We start from the raw sequence: 10,632 nt of genomic DNA, 5'->3' as shown, positions 1-10,632 counted from the left end.
GAGTCATTGCAGGTTGTGGTGAGGGGGCAGGGGGGTCATTGACGGCTGTGGTGAGGGGGCAGGGGAGTCATTGCAGGCTGTGGTGAGGAGGCAGCGGGGTCATTGACGGCTGTGGTGAGGGGGCAGGGGAGTCATTGCAGGCTGTGGTGAGGAGGCAGAGGGGTCATTGCAGGCTGTGGTGAGGAGGCAGCGGGGTCATTGATGGCTGTAGTGAGGAGGCAGGGGAGTCATTGCAGGCTGTGGTGAGGAGGCAGAGGGGTCATTGACGGCTGTGTTGAGGGATCTGTGGGGTCATTGAAGGCTGTGGTGAGGAGGCAGAGGGGTCATTGCAGGCTGTGATGAGGAGGCAGCGGGGTCATTGATGGCTGTAGTGAGGAGGCAGCGGGGTCATTGCTGGCTGCAGTGAGGGGGCAGCGGAGTAATTGCAGGTTGTGGTGAGGGGGCAGCGGAGTAACTGCAGGTTGTGGTGAGGGGGCAGCGGAGTCATTGACGGCTGTAGTGAGGGGGTAGCGGGGTCATTGACGGCTGTAGTGAGGAGGCAGCGGGGTCATTGCAGGCTGTGGTGAGGAGGCAGCGGGGTCATTGATGGCTGTAGTGAGGAGGCAGGGGAGTCATTGCAGGCTGTGATGAGGAGGCAGAGGGGTCATTGATGGCTGTGGTGAGGGATCTGCGGGGTCATTGCAGGCTGTGGTGAGGAGGCAGAGGGGTCTTTGCAGGCTGTGATGAGGAGGCAGCGGGGTCATTGATGGCTGTAGTGAGGAGGCAGCGGGGTCATTGCTGGCTGCAGTGAGGGGGCAGCGGAGTAATTGCAGGTTGTGGTGAGGGGGCAGCGGAGTAACTGTAGGTTGTGGTGAGGGGGCAGCGGAGTCATTGACGCCTGTAGTGAGGGGGTAGCGGAGTAATTGCAGGTTGTGGTGAGGGGGCAGCGGGGTCATTGCTGGCTGCAGTGAGGGGGCAGCGGAGTAATTGCAGGTTGTGGTGAGGGGGCAGCGGAGTCATTGACGGCTGTAGTGAGGGGGTAGCGGAGTCATTGACTCCTGTAGTGAGGGATCTGCGGGGTCATTGCAGGCTGTGGTGAGGAGGCAGAGGGGTCATTGCAGGCTGTGATGAGGAGGCAGCGGGGTCATTGATGGCTGTAGTGAGGAGGCAGCGGGGTCATTGCTGGCTGCAGTGAGGGGGCAGCGGAGTAATTGCAGGTTGTGGTGAGGGGGCAGCGGAGTAACTGCAGGTTGTGGTGAGGGGGCAGCGGAGTCATTGACGCCTGTAGTGAGGGGGTAGCGGAGTAATTGCAGGTTGTGGTGAGGGCGACAGCGGGGTCATTGCTGGCTGTGGTGAGAGGACAGCGGGTTCATTGCTGGCTGTGGTGAGGGGGCAGCGGGGTCATTGCTGGCTGTGGTGAGGGGGCAGCGGTATCATTGCTGGCTGTGGTGAGGGGGACAGCGGGGTCATTGCTGGCTGTGGTGAGAGGACAGCGGAGTCATTGCAGGTTGTGGTGAGGGGGCAGGGGGGTCATTGAAGGCTGTAATGAGAGGACAGCGGGTTCATTGCTGGCTGTGGTGAAGGGGCAGCGGAGTAATTGCAGGTTGTGGTGAGGGGGCAGCGGAGTAACTGCAGATTGTGGTGAGGGGGCAGCAGAGTCATTGACGCCTGTAGTGAGGGGGTAGCGGAGTAATTGCAGGTTGTGGTGAGGGGCCAGCGGGGTCATTGCTGGCTGCAGTGAGGGGGCAGCGGAGTAACTGCAGGTTGTGGTGAGGGGGCAGCGGAGTCATTGACGGCTGTGGTGAGGAGGCAGCGGGGTCATTGCAGGTTGTAGTGAGGGGGCAGGGGGGTCATTGACGGCTGTGGTGAGGGGGTAGCGGAGTCCTTGACGGCTGTAGTGAGGGGGCAGCGGGGTCATTGCTGGCTGTGGTGAGGGGGCAGCGGAGTAATTGCAGGTTGTGGTGAGGGGGCAGCGGAGTAACTGCAGGTTGTGGTGAGGGGGCAGCGGAGTCATTGACGCCTGTAGTGAGGGGGTAGCGGGGTCATTGTTGGCTGTGGTGAGGGGGCAGCGGAGTAATTGCAGGTTGTGGTGAGGGGGCAGCGGAGTAACTGCAGGTTGTGGTGAGGGGGTAGCGGAGTTATTGACGGCTGTAGTGAGGGGGCAGCGGGGTCATTGTTGGCTGTGGTGAGGGGGCAGCGGAGTAATTGCAGGTTGTGGTGAGGGGGCAGCGGAGTAACTGCAGGTTGTGGTGAGGGGGCAGCGGAGTCATTGACGCCTGTAGTGCGGGGGTAGCGGAGTAATTGCAGGTTGTGGTGAGGGGGCAGCAGGGTCATTGCTGGCTGCAGTGAGGGGGCAGCGGAGTAATTGCAGGTTGTGGTGAGGGGGCAGCGGAGTAATTGCTGGCTGTGGTAAGGGGGCAGCGGAGTCATTAATGGCTGTAGTGAGGGGGTAGCGGAGTCATTGATGGCTGTAGTGAGGAGTCAGCGAGGTCATTGCAGGTTGTGGTGAGAGGGCAGCGGGGTCATGGCTGGCTGCAGTGAGGGGGCAGCGGAGTAACTGCAGGTTGTGGTGAGGGGGCAGCGGAGTCATTGACGACTGTGGTGAGGGGGCAGCGGTATCATTGCTGGCTGTGGTGAGGGGGACAGCGGGGTCATTGCTGGCTGTGGTGAGAGGACAGCGGGTTCATTGCTGGCTGTGGTGAGGGGGCAGCGGGGACATTGCTGGCTGTGGTGAGGGGGCAGCGGGGTCATTGCAGGTTGTGGTGAGGAGGCAGCGGCGTCATTGATGGCTGTGGAGAGGGGGGCAGCGGGGTCATTGCCGCCTGTGGTGAGGGGGCAGCGGGGTCATTGACGGCTGTGGTGAGGAGGCAGCGGGGTCATTGCAGGTTGTGGTGAGGGGGCAGGGGGGTCATTGACGGCTGTAGTGAGAAGGCAGCGGGGTCATTGCCGGCTGTGGTGAGGTGGCAGCGGGGTCATTGACGGCTGTGGTGAGGGGGCAGCGGGGTCATTGACGGCTGTGGTGAGAGGACAGCGGGGTCATTGATGGCTGTGGAGAGGGGGCAGCGGGGTCATTGCTGGCTGTGGTGAGGGGGCAGTGGGGTCATTGCAGGTTGTGGTGAGGAGGCAGCGGAGTCATTGCAGGTTGTGGTGAGGGGGCAGGGGGGTCATTGCCGGCTGTGGTGAGGGGGCAGCGGAGTCATTGACGGCTGTGGTGAGGGGGCAGGGGGGGTCATTGTTGGCTGTGGTGAGGGGGCAGGGGGGTCATTGCAGGTTGTGGTGAGGGGGCAGGGGGGGTCATTGTTGGCTGTGGTGAGGGGGCAGGGGGGTCATTGCAGGTTGTGGTGAGGGGGCAGGGGGGTCATTGCAGGTTGTGGTGAGGGGTCAGGGGGGTCATTGATGGCTATAGTGAGGGGGCAGCGGAGTCAATTCAGGTTGTGGTGACGGGGCAGGGGGGTCATTGAAGGCTGTGGTGAGGGGGCAGGGGGGTCATTGTTGGCTGTGGTGAGGGGGCAGCGGAGTCATTGCAGGTTGTGGTGAGGGGGCAGCGGGGTCATTGCAGGTTCTGGTGAGGGGGCAGGGGGGTCATTGATGGCTGTATTGAGGGGGCAGCGGAGTCAATGCAGGTTGTGGTGAGGGGGCAGCGGAGTCAATGCAGGTTGTGGTGAGGGGGCAGCGGGGTCATTGCTGGCTGTAGTGAGGGGGCAGCGGGGTCATTGCAGGTTGTGTTGAGGGGGCATGGGAGTCATTGACGGCTGTGGTGAGGGGGCAGCGGGGTCATTGCAGGTTGTGGTGAGAGAGCAGGGGTGTCAATGATGGCTGTAGTGAGGGGGCAGCGGAGTCATTGCAGGTTGTGGTGAGGGGGCAGCGGAGTCATTGACGGCTGTGGTGAGGGGGCAGCGGAGTCATTTCAGGTTGTGGTGAGGGGGCAGAGGGGTCATTGATGGCTGTAGTGAAGGGGCGGCGGAGTCATTGCAGGTTGTAGTGAGGGGGCAGTGGGGTCATTGCAGGCTGTGGTGAGGGGGCAGTGGGGCCATTGACGGCTGTGGCGAGGGGGCAGCGGGGTCATTGCAGGTTGTGGTGAGGGGGCAGCGGGGTCATTGCAGGCTGTGGTGAGGAGGCAGCGGGGTCATTGCAGGTTGTGGTGAGGGGGCAGCGGGGTCATTGCTGGCTGTGGTGAGGGGCAGCGGGGTCATTGCTGACTGTAGTGAGGGGGCAGCAGGGTCATTGCGGGCTGTGGTGAGGGGCAGGGGGGTCATTGCAGGCTGTGGTGAGGGGGCAGGGGGGGTCATTGACGGCTGTGGTGAGGGGGCAGGGGGGTCATTGATGGCTGTGGTGTCAGTGCAAGTTGTGGTGAGGGGGCAGCGGGGTTATTGCCGGCTGTGGTGAGGGGTCACGGGGGGTCATTGCCGGCTGTGGTGATGGGGCAGCGGGGTCATTGACGGCTGTTGTGAGGGGGCAGGGGGGGTCATTGCTGGCTGTGTTGAGGGGGCAGCGGGGTTATTGCATATTGTGGTGAGGAGGCAGGGGAGTCATTGACGGCTGTGGTGAGGGGGCAGGGGGGTCAATGATGGCTGTGGTGAGGGGGCAGCGGAGTCTTTGCACGTTGTGGTGAGGGGGCAGGGGAGTCATTGACGGCTGTGGTGAGGGGGCAGCGGAGTCATTGCAGGTTGTGGTGAGGGGGCAGGGGAATCATTGATGGCTGTAGTGAGGGGACGGCGGAGTCATTGCAGGTTGTGGTGAGGGGGCAGCGGGGTCATTGCTGGCTGTAGTGAGTGGGCAGCGGGGGCATTGCAGGCTGTGGTGAGGGGGCAGGAGGGTCTTTGACGGCTGTGGTGAGGGGTCAGCGGGGTCATGGCAGGTTGTGTAGAGAGGGCAGCGGGGTCATTGCTGGCTGTGGTAAGGGGGCATCAGGGTCATTGCAGGCTGTGGTGAGGGGCAGGGGGGGTCATTGACGGCTGTGGTGAGGGGGCAGTGGGGTCATTGATGGCTGTGGTGAGGGGGCAGCGGGATCATTGCAGGTTGTGGTGAGGAGGTATAGGGGTCATTGACAGCTGTGGTAAGGGTGCAGGAGGGGTCATTGATGGCTGTGGTGAAGGGGCAGCGGGGTCATTGATTCCTGTGGTGAGGGGGCAGGGGGGTCATTGACGGCTGTGGTGAGGGGGCAGCAGGGTCATTGACGGCTGTGGTGTCTTTGCAGGTTGTGGTGAGGGGGCAGTGGGGTTATTGCCGGCTGTGGTGAGGGAGCACGGGAGTCATTGCCCGCTGTGGTGAGGGGGCAGGGGGTCATTGCCAGCTGTGGTGAGGGGGCACCGGGGTTATTGCCGGCTGTGGTGAGGAAGCAGGGGAGTCATTGACGACTGTGGTGAGGAGTTAGGGGGGTCATTGCCGGCTGTGGTGAGGGGGCAGCGGGGTCATTGACGGCTGTGGTGTCATTGCAGGTTGTGGTGAGGGGGCAGGGGAATCATTGACGACTGTGTTGAGGGGGCAGGGGGGTCATTGACGGCTGTGGTGAGGGGGCAGCAGGGTCATTGACGGCTGTGGTGTCTTTGCAGGTTGTGGTGAGGGGGCAGTGGGGTTATTGCCGGCTGTGGTGAGGGAGCACGGGAGTCATTGCCCGCTGTGGTGAGGGGGCAGGGGGTCATTGCCGGCTGTGGTGAGGGGGCACCGGGGTTATTGCCGGCTGTGGTGAGGAAGCAGGGGAGTCATTGACGACTGTGGTGAGGAGTTAGGGGGGTCATTGCCGGCTGTGGTGAGGGGGCAGCGGGGTCATTGACGGCTGTGGTGTCATTGCAGGTTGTGGTGAGGGGGCAGGGGAATCATTGACGGCTGTGTTGAGGGGGCAGGGGGGGTCATTGCCGGCTATGGAGAGGGGGCAGCGGGGTCATTGCTGGCTGTAGTGAGGGGGCAGCGGAGTTGTGGTGCCCCTGATGGTTTAGTCGCCACAGAGGTACTGCACCTTCTCCTCCTGAGGTGTGGTACCCCACCATCCCGGTAAGGTGGAGACTCCTGACCACACTCCAACACCTGCATCCCACACAACATAGTAGTGTAGCAGAGCACCCTTTGGTGGCTCCCTGCTTGGAACACGAAGCGTGCTGGGAGGCAGGTGGAGTTTAGTTTGCACTAAAAGAGCGGGAAGAGGATAGGATTTAGTTAGTTATTCACAGGAGTCTGACGAGGTCAGTCTGTGAAAGGAGATCCCCTGATGGATGAAGGAAGTGCTGCAGCCGATCTCAGTGATCTGGGTCCGCTGGCACAAGAAAGGAACATTGATAGAAAGCCTGACTCTCCATAAGAAAGAAAGGATTGATACGGAACGTGAGGAGAATAAGAGAACAAGGACCAGGATTAGAGGAGAACCCTTCCCAAGTTCTAAGAGCAAGGCCGGAGTCCAGTCCCCGAGGTTGTATGGATACTAATGGTCCTGCAGCACACACCGGAGGAATAGAAGTAGTGACCACTTTATTCCCACACCAGACTTGGGGTCACAACAGCAACGTGTGTGAGCCGGGACTAGGTAGAAGGAGTCCCCGAAGCAGGCTACAGCTTTCTGCCGTACAAGTAGGATTCTTAGGAACATCTGACAGGAGGAACTCCAGTGTAACTCAGTACTGTGAGTACTTCATTATAGGCGCAAAAGGGAGACGTTCAAAAAAGGCACATGTTACGTGCTACAGAACCACTCAGCACCCAGAATATGTTGTGCAGTTATATGTATGTATAATAAGTTCCATGTGAGATGCATGTCCCTAATGCATCAGCACACAGGCTGCGCCCCTGGGCATAGGGGACACGATATTCTCCTTTTGTCCACCCTCCCCCACCTTTGTAATTCCCACAGTAAACATCGGCAGGCTCCGGCCACCTGTGGCTTTTGTAATGCATGTATGGCCTGCCGCTTTTCTATTGGCCTGCCCTTTGTATCTGTGTGATATATTCTGTGTCCTGTGAGTAAAGGGTTGTCAGACTGGAAATACGTGGAGAAGCAGTGATCTTTTATATGCGCCCATGTAACCAAGGAATTCCAGCCAGTGTCATTCATTCAGACTCCAGCCAACGCAGAGCGAACCTCCGAAAACACGGGGTGGTACTGAAAGAGGTACCCCGGCTTGGTAGACCCCGTTACAATGGTGGCAGCGGCGGGATATGATACCCCTTCTACAGGAGGAAAGGAATGAATGGAAAACAACTACCAGAAGTTAAGAGGACTACATTAAAAGATCTGGTGGAAGCCCGAGTGTTGATCGCCAGCAACAAAACAAAAGCGGATTTGATAGCAGCCATCATGGAGCACGAAAGTGCAGCGCCCCCAATGTGAATGTGGAGGAGACCGAATTTCAGAGGGAGGTAAAGAACAGACTGGCGTTCTATGGCCTAAACCCTGCAGTAGAGATCATACGAGAGGTGATGGCTGATGTGCATACTGATCTGAAGGAAAAGATGGCCGAGCGGACCAGGATAGAGCTAGCCAAGATGGAGATGGCAGAGCGGAGAGAGGAGAGTCAGTGAGCAGGGGGAGCTCTGGCCTTCGACCAGGTACCTTCAACAGTAAGCCACAAAAAGATTCAGTATAATGATTTCCGACAGTTGGGGGAGGCAGAGGAAGACATTGATGGCTTCTACAGGACTTTGAGCGGCAGTGTGCCCTTCATCAAGTGAAGCCGGAGGAACGGGTTCAGATTCTGGCCAGCAAGCTGACAGGCCGGGTAGCGGACATCTATCGCAAGGTACCTGATGAGGACTGTATGGACTATGAGCGGATCAAAGAAGTGATCTTGGCCCGGTATGCGCTGACACCAGAGGCCTACCACCAAAAGTTCCGAGGACTTATGAAACGCGTAACCGATACCCACGCTGAATGGGCCTGTAAATTACGGCGGTCACTGCTACAGTGGGTACAAGGGAGCCAAGCAACCACTAAGGAGGACGTCCTCCAGCTCTCCCTGTTAGAACAATTCTTTAATGGACTAAACCCCGAGACACAGGAATGGCTTCGGGACAGGCGGCCAACGACTCTTGAGGAAGCCTCTCGTCTGGCCAATGAACACCATGATGCCAGGAGGCCGCAGTTGTCCGGATCAAAGGTGGTCACTAGGGGCCCGCCCATGGACCTGGAGGGCCCCAAACCACCGAAGATTGTAGGGGGACCAGCTAGAAACCCGGCCTACCACAGTCCCCCTGGGGCGCGATGCCACACCTGTCGTCAGCTGGGCCACCTGCAAAGACAATGCCCCAACCGGACTCGGCATACCCAGTGGCCAAAGGCGGGAACAGCTACCTTCAGCCGGGCTGCTGTACACTGCTACCAAGGCGAAGCTGACCCGGCATTGGGGGCTACGATTAACCAAGGGGTGGAAGAGATGGAGGAAGTGCTGCATGAAGTAGATCCCGTGCAGGCAACCCGGGTAGATAATCGACAACAGCATCGACAGGTCATGTGGGTTAATGGGAAACGTATGCAGGGACTAAGAGATTCCGGGGCAACTTTGACCCTTGTGAAGCCTCATCTTGACCGGGACCAAGAGAAGACAGAACGGACAGTGGCAGTCCGTGTAGCAGGGGGAGCTATACATCGACTACCCACTGCCATGATTCACATGAACTGGGGAGTCGGGGATGGCCTTGTTGAGGTCGGCTTGATGGAGGATTTGCCTGCAGACGTCTTGCTGGGAAATGACTTGGGGCCCATGTTGTCTGCATTCTCGGTGGCTCCTCTGGCTGAGACCTATCCTGTGACCACTCGGAGACAAGCTCGAGCTGCGGATGCGGAATCACACTCAGAGGAGGCCCAGGTAAGACATCCCAGCCCTGCACGTATTCCCATAGCCAGACACATTTCTTGGGCCACCCCAGATGAATTTAAGAGGGAGTTACTTGAGGATCCTTCATTAGAGGGATATCGTCGGAAGGCACAGGAGGGGAGAGGAGTACTGAAAGAGGAACAGTGTGTATGGAAGCAGGGACTCCTCTACCGGATCACAGAGCAGCACCACACAGGGACGAGCCCCACTATAAAACAACAGCTGGTAGTTCCCAAGAAGTATAGGCAGGAGCTACTGCGAATCTCTCATGATATACCCTTGGCCAGGCACTTCGGCGTCAGTCGCACCAGGCATCGTCTGACACAAAACTTCTTTTGGCCGGGGGTAACCTATGATGTCCATCAGTACTGCCAGACCTGTGACAGTTGTCAGCGCATTGGCAAGAGGGGGGATCGATGCAAGGCCAAATTACGCCCCATTGTGGAGGAACCATTTAGCCGAGTAGCGGTCGATCTGATAGGGCCGTTAGCCAAACCCAGTCCGTACGGGAAAAAGTATATATTGACAGTGGTAGATTATGCCACACGGTATCCAGAGGCGGTTGCGTTACCTAATGTTACGTGTTACAGAACCACTTAGCACCCAGAATATGTTGTGCAGTTATATGTATGTATAATAGGTTCTATGTGAGATACATGTCCCTAATGCATCAGCCCACAGGCTGTGCCCCTGGGCAGAGGGGACACGATATTCTCGTTTTGTCCGCCCTCCCCCCACCTTTGCAATTCCAACAGTAAACATCGGCAGGCTACGGCCACCTGCGACTTTTGTAATGCATGTCTGGCCTGCCGCTTTTCTATTGGCCTGCCCTCTGCATCTGTGTGATATATTCTGTGTCCTGTGAGTAAAGTGTTGTCAGACAGGAAATACGTGGAGAAGCAGTGATCATTTATATGTGCCCATGTAACCAAGGAATTCCAGCCAGCGTCATTCATTCAGACTACAGCCAATGCAAAGCGGACCTCCGAAAACACGGGCTGGTACTGAAAAAGGTACTCCAGCTTGATAGACCCCGTTACAGGGAGTACTTCATCTTGCCTGGAAGCTGGCTGAGCTCCAGACCCGGAGGACACGGCACGGATGCAGGCACCTGTACCACAACAGACTGTAAGTAAAGCTTTGGAACTACATGTCCTGGTGTCCTCCACTTATTCCTGCGCCAACCTGCTCGACACTGCTTCCTCCCTCCTGCGCCCGACACTACACCATTTAAGTGTCACTTCACCTACTCTGCCCTGGGACTACAGCCCTGCCTGTGGAGGGCTATAACATCATTGCTGCACCACACCATCTGTCCCAGAGGATCTGTCTGCAGCGTCGGCTTAACATTTGCGAACACCACAGGTGGCGTCACGAATCAATTATAAAATTTCACCACCATAAGCACACTGAAACAATCCCCTTTTGCAATGGAGCCCCAGGGCCACGGACCGGGTCGCTGCTGCCGTGACAACTCCCGTTGAGAAGATCAACCGGCCTGGTACCAAGTACCCCACGGCCCTGGCTAATGAGGGTGCTCCAGAGTCATTGCAGGTTGTGGTGAGGGGGCAGCAGGGTCATTGATGGCTGTGGTGAGGGGGGAGCGGAGTCATTGCAGGTTGTGGTGACTGGGCAGCAGGGTCATTGCTGGTTGTGGGGAGGAGGCAGCGGGGTAATTGCTGGCTGTGGTGAGGGGGCAGCAGGGTCATTGACGGCTGTAGTGAGGAGGCGGTGGAGTCAATGCAGGTTGTGGTGAGGGGGCAGCGGGGTCATTGCTGGCTGTAGTGAGGGGGCAACGGGGTCATTGTTGGCTGTAGTGAGGGGGCAGTGGGGTCATTGCCGGCTGTGGTGA

At 58.5% G+C, this 10,632-nt stretch overlaps 1 pseudogene; it reads right to left on the bottom strand.

The window, feature by feature from the left end:
- Positions 1 to 10,632, bottom strand: part of LOC141098874 (pepsin A-like) — a 374,150-nt pseudogene that overhangs the window by 716 nt on the left and 362,802 nt on the right.

This window comes from Dendrobates tinctorius, unplaced genomic scaffold (assembly GCF_039654945.1).
Source record: "Dendrobates tinctorius isolate UK_male_01 unplaced genomic scaffold, ASM3965494v1 ptg000096l, whole genome shotgun sequence".
NCBI lineage: Eukaryota > Metazoa > Chordata > Amphibia > Anura > Dendrobatidae > Dendrobates > Dendrobates tinctorius.
The sequence above is the reverse complement of the archived record's forward strand: the minus strand, read 5'-3'. Positions and strand labels throughout refer to the sequence as shown.